Genomic DNA, 12,203 nt, shown 5'->3' with positions numbered 1-12,203 from the left:
TGCCTTCGTAATTCCGAAGATCAGGCCCATTTATTTTTCCTCTGCCCTGTCAACAGAGGTTTATGGACCTTGGTCACGAATCTGTTTGGCATCTCATGGTTTGTAAAAAAAATTACGGTTTCCTCATTTGTGAGAACAGCCTTCTCCATTGTCGCAGGGAAGAGGATAAACCTCACCCCCCCCCCCTCCCCAATCGATGGGTGGAGTGAGGTTTATCCTCACCCACCACCCACCACGAGGGCTCTATACAAAGCTTTCACAATGAGCCCTTCATTCCTCTATACACAAAGAAAAAGGGGGTGAGAAAAAAAATGAGAAAGAGTTGCATAGAGAGGTGGAAAGGCTTACCGGTACCACCGTCGGTGACACCACAAATACATCGTCTTTTTTTTTCTCCTTCTTTCTTTTATTGATCGATCAGAAAGCCGGCAACCATAGTTGCTGACGAGCTGCAGAAAAAAAAAAAACAAGCCGGCTGCCAAGGCTACCGGCCTAGTTGTCGAGAGAGAGAGAGAGAGAGAGAGAGAGAGAGAGGGAGGGAGGGCCAGCTCTGGCTGTTGGCCCCTCTGCAACAAAAAAAAAATCGAAATGAGTTGTGCTCCTTCTGCCCTATTAGAGACCGACTTGAATCGGTCTAGTCTGGGTCGCACCTAGACCGAACCAAGTAAAAATAAAAGCCAGTTGTATCGAACCTTACCAGTCCGAACCAAATCGGTTCGACTAAGTCAGATCGAGTTGGGTATGATTGGGTCTTAGTTCTTTGTTTGGATTCGGTCTGATCTACACTAGATCGAATCTGGGTTTAGTCAGTCTGGAGCGATCCAAATTGAATTGGATCTAGACAAATTTGAGTGTGGATCATGTCTAATAAATTTGGATCTAGATAAGAACTGGATCTGGTTCAGATCAATATTGAATTCAGATCAGAACTAGATCTGGTTCAAATCAGTGCTAGATCTGGATTAAATTAGATGAATCAGTTCTGGATTCAGATCAAAGCTGAATTCAGATCTAACTCATAGTTAAATGGATTAGTTCTGAATCCAGATCAGAACTGAATTTGGATCTAGTTCGATAGTTTTGAATTCAGATCAAAACTAGATCTGGATATAGTTTGTGATTAGTTATGAAGTTTGAGAATCCAATTGAGTTTTTAAATCAAACCTAGCTGGATCGAGAATAGGTTCAGTAAATTTAATATTTTTAAACTCATACCAAACCTGTTTTGACCTAGGATGAGTCACGTCAAATCATAAGAGTTGAAATGATCAAATTATCCTTGTATGTATTTAATATCTAATTAAGTAAAATGAGCATAACTTTACACTCCAAATTCATAATCGAGTGAAGTTTAGTATGTTGGACTCATATCGTAAAGGAGAATCTCTTTGTCCTCAGATTCTGGTCAAATCAGGAGCATAAAAATTGAGGACTGATGAGTCAACTTAAAAGGAGTATTTTGGTAATTTTGTTAAAATATAAAGAAGATATATGTATTAATATGAACATGCTTGTGTGATTATCAGATTCTGTTGTTAGAGCCTCTTGAGACTTTATTGTGACCAGAGTGCAACATTCATATTTGAGGTAAGAGATATTTTAAGTAATCTTAGTTGTGAACAAACAAATTATATTGTGTTGCATGTTATAATTGATGTTAATATTAGTATGTTTAGAAATATAGGTCTTGAGTGTGAGCATGATATGCATAAAATGACCATACATAAGAGTATTGCAATGAGATGTTTATATGCACATATTAATCGTGATATGTTATGCATATTAGAAAGAGATTTTTTTTGTGATAGCATATCTATGTTATAATCTGCAAATAATATGCATTGTGGTGAGATTGTGATTAGACTTTAGTTCATTTATTCTACTTATGTTACGTAAATTTTATATTGAGATTAGCATGTATAACTCCTTATATCTCGAAAGTGACGACCTATGAAAAGGGCTACTTAGTTCACAGCCAGAGTGCAACTACTATGAAGAGTGGGCCGCTGGTGATTTAACGACATAGATATTTTACTTTGTTGCATGCTTAGTATGATACAAAGTGTGAACCCTAATGTCATTCTGAGATTAAGAGTGAGATTCGTCGTGATTATTTTACGATATCACTTGTGGGAGAATGAGTGAATTACGAACTTGAGAATAAGGTTCAATGTAATGAACTTAAAATATGACTTAGGGTTATATTCACACATTATTTGGGACTCTAGACAACCATGGATGGTTGAAAGTTATTGTGGTTAGGATGTAGCATGAATCATACCGAGATTAAGTTTGAGCCTGACCTTTTGGCTAGCTATTTGTGGGATCTTTTTTATTAATTCACTGCAGTGTCTAGTGATTCAGAGATCATTGAGAGTGTATGGTTCATAGTCTGAGCAACATTGTAGAATTGAGGTGTTATATGTGGGTTGCTACGCCTATAGACAACTATGACCGATATAACTGACATAGTGTTATAGTTTGATGTGAGTGAGTGTTTGATTGAGAGAGCTAAAGAGAAAATTAAAACATACAAACCTTGTGTGGTATGTCGAAAACTAAACGCAAACTAAGAGTTCACTACCGTTGTAAGTTAAAGTCATTATTTACTTATAAATATTCTTTACTGAGTTGCAGACTTATCCCCTGTATAATTACAACTGTAAGTTACAAGCACACTAGTGTAGGCAATACGTGATCGGCTACTCTAACCTTGCAGCGGAGTACTTGTTAGTTTACTTTTTTGTCATTGAATATTTATATAATCATTATTTTCGTATATTATGAATGATGAACTTTGTGAAAGAAATTGAGTTATTAAAAAAATATATATAACCATGTTTTTATATGTGTGAACTTTGTATGTTTTTCTTCTGAAAAGTAATACCAACCGAACTTGAACTCTTGAGGTCACAGATCAAGGTGTTACATGGTTCCCCTCAGGATAGATATACTTAGATGGTTCACTCTTAAGATTCAGGATCCCAAATTACGAGGTGGATGGGAAGTGGCTTTTCATATGGTAGTCTGGTCCATTTGGAAGCTTCAAAATGAAAGGATATTCAGAAATACGATGAACAACCCATCCTAAATTCAATGAGATGGGCTGTTTTTTATCAAAGAAGAGACGGTTTGTATCATGCACAATGTCGCATGTCCAGCAGCGTCGAGATGAAGCAGCCTCATGGATACCAGGTGCCACATGGGCAAGGGCGTAGCTAGGATTCATGTGAGGGTGGGGCAAACAGGGGTGTAGCAAAAAAAAAAATTTGGTGTGATAGTCTAGGGTTCGGGGTCAGCGCCCCCGGAAAAAAAAATTGGGGATAAAATAAAAAATGGCTACAATTATTAATAAAAATCTATTTCATATGGACAAATCAAACTATTTGCTGCAGTCAGGGATGGGCTACAAAAATGGATAAAAATCTATTTCATATGGAATCAGGGCTGGGCTTTTAAAAAAAATTAACTGGCCCAGGGGGAGGCAATGGTAGGCAGTTTTTCGAAGCTTAACTCCATGGAGGACCACGAGTGGTGTGGGTTGCCTGAGATTTTAATGACTCTCAGTCCCCAATCAAGGGTTGTTTTAGAGTCCGGCAGGGCCGACATTGTGAACAACACCCAAAGGTTTTTGGAAGGGAGGCGAAGCTTAAGAAATCCTCCACAGAGTCTCCCAATTTTTGTATAGTTTTGTTAATTTTGATATACAGTTAGCTAAATTTAATTCCAATTGTACATCGAGATTTCTAAATTAGCGAAAAACATACAAAGTTCCCCTTTGAGGGTGACTAATTTGAACTGGTAGGGGGTCTGCCTAACCCCAGCTTGCCTTTCACCAAAAAAAAAAGGTACACATCATCATCATCACAGAACCATGTACATGACACATTCAGCAGTTTTTTACCCCTCTTCTAGCTTATAGTTTCTCATGATTAATAAGATATTTCGTATTCTCAAAGAGCTGCTCGCCAAAGTTTCTGATTTAGGTGGAAACTTTCCAACACAATTTCGCTCTAAGAATCAATTGCCATAATATAAGCCCACCGTGTCATCGCCTTCCCAATGTTTAGTCATGAGTCATGACAACATAATGCCAGAACATTTAGCTAATTATAGTGACACGACTTACAATGCCTGTTGGTATAGCATCATTCTTCAATTCCCCGGCCTCACACAACCAGGACGGCGTTCATCACATAGAGTGGCGCTTCCAAAGATGGTATATGATTGGTGTGTGTGTGTGGGTGGGTGGATGTAGCTTTAACATGAAGCATTCTAGAACCGGGTACCAAAGAAACTATGACTTCACACTTAATCCTTACGGGCCCCTAAGATCGTTTCCAACTCGATCTGGCCCTTGACAGCTTGAAGACTGGTCTAGAAGCATAAGAAGAGATCCAAAATTAGAACAGCAACAAGAATCTAATACGCAAACTCAAGGCTGCTGATACAGCAGAAGCATGTGACTCGCGGCAGACAAAATCTCAAGATCACAGCAGATCAGACAAATATGAACAACATGCAAACCCAACAATGGCTACATATTTATGTGGCCCAACAGAATCAAAACTCCTAATTTTGGTTAAACATGGCAACAATTGATGAGGTTATAATGGTTCGAAAGCTTTAATTAGAGAAGCAAACCCGACATAAATTTTACCTTTTCCGCTCCCATTATTCACCAACACTGCAGAAATTAAGATGACACACTGGTCCAGCCTTAGGCAGCTAAGTTTTTCTTCTGCAACTTCCTGAATAGAAGTTAAAATAAGATTCTACCAGATTCTCATGAATCGTATACATTCCTCCAGGGTTTCAAATGAACACACTCCCCCATCAGCATGCAACGCATTCACAAAAGTACAGAACACAACAGAAGTAATTGGTAATTCTCAAGCAACTAACGTCAAGATATTGGTGCCCCCTACATTTGCATATGAAGTTCCTTCCCAGATCACACAACAGAAGAAAAACCTAGACCCAATTTCTACTCTTTGATCAAATCAAGAACGGCATGCAGACATGCATCATCAGCAGATCTCAAGATTCTGATAAACCACCACAAAATTTGGGAACACTTTCTGCAACAGTTGGATATTGATCAAGCTCTGCTGCATCGTTACCACAAGCTAGTAATACATATCAGGTAATATATCTTTGTATTGTTCAGCCCAGGGTTACCCCAAGGGGAAGAGTGCTTTCCCGAAATGAGCTTCGGACGCACGAAACGCCTTACTTCCGAAACGTTAGGGGAAGCACCATTTTAAAATGAGAAGTGAGCTTCTCCTAAAATGAAAGTGAGCTTCCCAATATTAAGGAATCTCGCTTCCCAATAATGGGAAGCTTGCTTCCTAGTAATGAACACTTTTAGCCCTTAAGAATATGTTTTTAACCAAAAAATAAAAGAAATAGTAGTGAAATACCATTTTTAAAGGGTATAATGATCATTATGTTTCTCTCTCTCTCTCTCTTTTCGGCTCTCTCTCTCTCTCAGACGACCCTCCAGTGACCTTCGACGACTTTCAGCAGGCTTCGGCAACCTCTGGTGACCATGGGTGTGTTAAGGACCTTCAGGTATGCCCTATCTCTCTCGCTATCTCTGTCTCTCCCTCTCTCTGTCTCATTCTGTCTGCCTCTCACTCTCTCTCCCTTTGTTTGTCTCTCACTCTTTCTCTGTCGCTCGCTCTCTCTATCTTCTGTCAGTCTCTCACTCTTTCTTCATCTCTTGCTCTCCTCTCCCTCTCTCTGCCTTTCACTCTCTCTCGCTCTCTTCGTCTCTCACTCTATCTGCCTCTCACTCACTCACTCTCTCTCGTTCTGGCTTTCCTCTCCCTCTCTCTATCGGTTTGTCCCCTTTTTTTGACCTGTCATCCCTTTTCCTTGTTGAATGTTTGTTTTTTTATTGTGATAGCTCATTTCTTGTCAATTGTTGGAATTGCATGTTCTTATTTTGGGCTGTATTATGTTTGAATGTCGAACCAGATTTTTATTAGTTGTCATTCTCAATTGCCTTGTTTTTTGAACAGCTTCCTTTGTGCCGAGTAGTTGTTCTCATATGTCATGAATGCAAGTTGTTTCTGAGTGGTGTTACTGTTGTATTTGTATAACTGAATATCATGCTTAGATATTATATTTGTGTGACTGGATGTTGCTTGTATCCTTCACCAAGCATTTTCACTTTTAGTGAATCTTATTTGTTTACGGTGGTGTGCTCTAGTCATCGCCTTACGATGATTTGTTTTTAGCACTATCAAAGCCTTTTTATGATGATTTTTGCATATATATTACTCAGGGTTTCCAATTGATTTTTCTATTTTGGAGAGATCACAACCTCAAATAATGTCATTTTATTCATTTCTTGAAAAAAGTAAGCTTCATAATCAAATTTATTAGTTTTTTTGATGTATTATTTATTAAATGCTTGGATGCATTTGCTAAATGGTTGCAACAGGAATATAAATTATGATTTTTTCTTAATGTATTAATTATTAAATGCTTGAAACATAATGCATTTATTAAATAGTTGCAACAGAAATATGAATTATGCATTTTTCTTGATGTATTATTTATTAAATGCTTGCAACAAAATGCATTTGTTAAATGGTTGCAACAAAAATATGAATTATGAATTTTTCTTGAAGTATTATTTATTAAATATTTGCAACATGATGCATTTGTTAAATGGTTGCAACAGGAATATGAATTATAAATTTTTTTATGTATTATTTATTAAATGTTTGCATCATGATGTATTTGTTAAATATTGTAGCGAAAAGCATTGAGGCATAGCATAACACTTCACAAAAAACTAAAGCTGAGGCATAAGCTTCTAAGCGTAAAGCGTAAGCCTTAATTTTTTTTTAACTTAAAAAAACATTTAAAAATATTTATAAATACAAACAAAAAAAATAAATGATTTATTGATAAAACAACAACCAATAAAAAATAAAAAATCTCAAATAAATATAAAAAAATATGAGATTAACGTGTAAAAATAACATTAATGGAACAACTTGATTTATATAAACATCTAAGAAATAAAATATGAGTATTCAATAAAAAATTAAGTAACAAAATCAATAACAATCGAATTTTTCAACATCATGTCATCATCAGAAAATGCATATTAACATTAACAACCAATGTAAATGTATTTGTCCAAAACTCTTCAAAATGAAAATATTAAAAGTTTACAACATTCACATGCGCAAATGAAGGAACCAAAAATCATAATCCTACGATATAAATTAGGGTCTAAACTCTTGTGTCTCGTCATCATCAATATTCAAGTCTTCAATATCATCATCTGAGGAATCCATATAAACAAGTTCTCCTTTATTATCATTATATGCCTCTTCATTATATGCATTTTCTTCCTCCACGTCCTCAATCACTGCTTTTTATTTTTTTTCTTCAATAAAAAATCATATATTAAACACTTATTATATATAATTAAAAAATACACTTAGATTCATAGCAAGTAAAATAAATATAGTTTTACCTAGATGAACTGTTGTGCTTAGAACCACTTTGGGAATCATGATGTGAAGTGACTTCTTCAATAGGCATATGCTCAATGACGTTTATGTTGAAGTTCAGGTTCAACCATGAATCATCCAACCAATTGGGATCGCTAGACAATATTAAATCTTCTTACTCAACAATTTACTCATCTGATTTTATATGGTCTAGACATATAGGGTCGTTGGCAACCCTCATATTCTATGTCACATGGGTACGGGTGCGGGGGTACGGCACTTTCAAAAAACTTGGGTGCGGGGGTGCGGCAATTTATATATATATATATATATATATATATATATTGTGCAGGGAAGGGGTCGAGCTGATGAGTTGTGGAGCCTGATTAAGAGTTTTTGCCTTTGCAAAAAGGGGGGTCTAGGGAAACCCCTCAGCGCGGGTCCCGCTGCGTGGTCAGTGGATAGGGGTTCGGGGGGAGCGCCCCTGACGGGGGTCTCTGAGAGGCAGCGTCCCCCAAAAAAAAAATTACTAAAAAAATTGAACACAAATTTTTTTTTTAATAAAAAAATTGGACACGAATGACCCTGGGTGCGGTCAACACACCCAGGGTCGGGTTGACCGCACCCGGTGCGTCGACGCGGGTGCGGCACCCTGCTAGCCGAATCCCTGTCTTCCATAACTTCATATTATATATGACAAAAACCAGTGCATTCATCTTATCTTGTTCAAGTTTATTCCTACACCTTGAATGCACCTATAATTCCAAATCATTGATAATCGATTATAAAATAATTGAACCTATAAAAATGTATTTAAAAAACCAAATAAAAGTCACATAATAACACATACCAATGAGAAGGTACTCAAATTTCTTTCACAACCCGATGCACTATACAACCCGATGCACTATACGTAAAACTTAGAATTTGAATTGCAAAATTCATCAACTCAGAATTTTCATGCCGAAATGAATTCCACTGCATTCAAACAAAACAATAAAAAATTGATAAAAACATTAATAATGACACAACCCCTTTGCCTTTTTAAATGCATGAACTTAATAAAAAACAATAAAAATATTGCAAACTTACCTGGACTTTTTAGTTTCCTAGTTGTAATGGATGCATCTATGCCAAACAACCTTTTTGTCTTTTTAAATGCATTGATTTGTGTTGTAATTTTCAATCAAACATTTGCATCATAAACCAATTTTTTAATACAATCATAAAAATTACTCATAATTTCTTCATCTAGATTGAAGTTGTCAGCATAATGAAATTGAGGGTTTAAATAATAAACAGCTTCATGCAAAGGCTTATGGAGTTGCAAGTCCCATCGTCTATCAATGATCAACCAAATAGGTTTATATTTGCTTTCCACATTACCAATATTCGAATCAATTTTTTTATTTGCTCTTTCCATTGACTCGTACAAAAAACTCATAGCAGACCATATGCATTTACTAATCTCAACACTTTTACGAGAGTCACCGTAGTATTAATTGCATAAGATATAACAAATCAAAACTTATGATCATTAAGAACAATATGAGTAATGTTCTTAGCATTTGCCTTCTTATAGTAATTAGATGATCTAAAATCGGAAGACAAAAACATTGACTTCAACTCTTTCTTGTAATATCCAATACTATGAAGCATGAGATATAATATGACAAAACAAGTGACGGTTGAACGTAGAAGTTTCCTCTTCTTTGTGAACATTCTCGTCAAATTTAATATGCATGCATGACTATAGATATGTCTTATAATTTTCTTTTTCTTTTCTATTTTATTTTTAAAAATTGATATTTTTTCAATATCTTCTAACATCATATCCATGCAATGTGCCACACATGGTATTCAAAAATATGTTTTACCTGTTGTCAACATATTCTCAGCTGCCACATAATTTAGTGCATTATTTATAATGAATTGTACTACATTCTCTTCATGAACTTATTTAACAACTTTTTCAATCGTACACAAATTTTGGTTTATTTTTGTCATGTCATTGATGTCAACTAATTTCAAAAATATTATCTCTAATGAACTGTTCATAAAAATATTAATTAAATTTTTTTTGTCCAATCATCTGTTATAATACTACAACCAACTTTGAGTCATTCTTTTTTGAACTCTTTTAATATTTTATATATAAAGTATCTCATCCTTTACACATTCTTATTTTGTGGTAAGAAGGTGGCTTAAACCCTCGACCATAATTTGTAATATTTTTTATCATTAGACCAAAATATGGATTGTTGCAAAGATTGAATGATAGAGGATTGGCATAAAAAAAATCTTTCAATAGCACGATATACGTCTTTTCTCTCATCCCTTTTAAATGTTGTATTAGTTGTGGTTTGTCGTGCTTCTTTGCTCATAAATTGGTCCATGAGACCAGCTCTGCATGTTCTTGTCATGGTATTTGATCCACTGACATTCGCATTATCGGTTGTTGATGATGTCGAACCAAAATAAATACTTGATTTGATCTCTAATTTGCTTTGTCCCTCTTCATCTTTCCTTTCCTTCGGACCCCTCAAATGATTCTGAATAAACCTTATCACTTCAGTTAAAGCATCATGACATGCGCTTAGACCATCTTTTATGCTAGTTAAGTGATGTTTTAGTATTGAAATGTTACATGTAGTTTCTTTTTTACAGTATTTGCAAATTTCATGCCCAACGAGTTTGGGATCTTTAGCGAGATTTGAAACTTTAGTTTCATGATCTCATCCTGTATTGTTCAACTGCAAAAATTGCATATAAGAAAAGACTAAAACAAAAAAATAATTATAATTTAAAGATAAAAACAAACAAATGAACAATCAATTAAAATTACATATAAAAACACAATCAATTAAAATGAGTGTAGCTGAGATGCGTATGCTGAGATGGATGTGTGGAAATACAATAAAAGATAAGATTCGGAACGAGAAAATACGTAAGAAGGTAGGCGTTGCACCCATTGAAAATAAGATGAGAGAGAATCGTTTACGGTGGTTTGGACATATTCGATGAAGGCCTAATGATGCTCCAGTTAGAAGGATGGAGAAATGGGAAAATATATTAGTTAAAAGAGGTCGGGGTAGGCCTAGGAAGACATGGATGGAAGTGACAAGAAAGGATATGAATGCTTTGAACCTCACCGAGGACATGGCATTGGATAAAAATGAATGGAGGAGAAGGATTCATGTGGAAGACCCATAATGATTTTATTTGTTGGTTCATATCGCCGACCCCAATTGTTTTGGGATGAAGGCGTAGTTGTTGTTGTATAAAAACACAAATAAGGAGGCAAATAACAAAAAATAAATTAAAAATAAAAAAATAGATCTCACAAAAAAAGTAGATGTTGAAATACATGTTATATTGCAGTATATATAATATACTGAAATGCAAATTATATTGCAGAATATACATAATTACAAACATATATAATTATATATACATACATAATTATATATTCAATTACAGAAGCACAGTAACACACAAACATGCTTTCGGGCTTTTATGTTTTAAAAAAAACTTTAAAAACATAAAAGCTTCAAAAAAATGAAAACTTAAAAAAACTTTAAAAAAATATCTAAAAACACAAAAACCCCTAATTTAAAGCCCTAAAAACCATTTATCTTCAACTAACGCTATATCAAAAGGGTCAGCTAACACATTTTTGCTTATATATACACAACAGAGTGCCAAAAACTTAATACACAAAAGAATGCAAGAATATTAACACAAAAACCCCTAATTTAAAACCCTAAAATCCATTTATCTTCACCAAACACTATATCAAAATGGTCAGCCAACACATTTTTTGCATGACAAAAAATTAAAAAACACAAAAAATGCAAGAATATTAACACACACACACAAAAGCCCTAATTTGAAGCACTAAAATTCATTTATCTTCACCAAGCACTACATCAAAAGGATCAGTACACATTTTTTCATGCACACAAGTAATAGACCGAGCAACATAGAGAGAGAGAGATGAGCAATAGATAAAGAGAGATAGAGAGAGAGAGAGAGTGTGTGATAGGCGAGAGAGAGAGAGGCCCCGACCCTTTCTTTTCCTTTTATTTGGGTCAAACTTTGACCCCCCATTTGACCCGATTCTAAAATAGTGTGCACCTCAGTTTAAGGCGTGCCTCGCCCTGAGGCATACACTTTAGGATAAATGCATTATTTACATGCACCTCAAAGCACAAAAGTCCTCGCCTTAGGATGAGGCACGCCTTTTGCGCCTTGAGGTGTGTTTTTAATAACATTGGTTAAATGGTTGCATACATATATGATTCAACTTTGAAATTAATATTTCATCTTTAATGTTATCTACTCATTTTATTTTATCAATGATAACATAAATATTATATTTTGATAAATTAAAAAATATATAATTATATTTTCGCTTCTCTTTCTCACTCGAATCCTAAGTTGCTTCCCTCTTCATTTACCTTTTGAATCCTGGTTCGCTTATCTTCTCACTTTCAAGACCATTCTTGGTTCGCTTTTAAGTTGTTTCGTGCACTTCCTAAAATTTTAGGAGTGTCTTGCTTCCCGCTTTCGCTTCCTTGATTAACAACTCTGGTTCAGCCAACCTCACTTAGCTCAAGTCCCTCAAACAATGCATACAGAAACCCTAGCATATGTTCCTCAAGTGCCTAATCAAGAAGTTATAGACTTTTCATTTTCTTTCCATTACATAGAGAACAGGGAAAT

The sequence above is a fragment of the Nuphar pumila genome, chromosome 10 (assembly GCF_984573655.1).
Source record: "Nuphar pumila chromosome 10, dmNupPumi1.hap1.1, whole genome shotgun sequence".
Taxonomy (NCBI): Eukaryota; Viridiplantae; Streptophyta; class Magnoliopsida; order Nymphaeales; family Nymphaeaceae; genus Nuphar; species Nuphar pumila.
The sequence above is the reverse complement of the archived record's forward strand: the minus strand, read 5'-3'. Positions refer to the sequence as shown.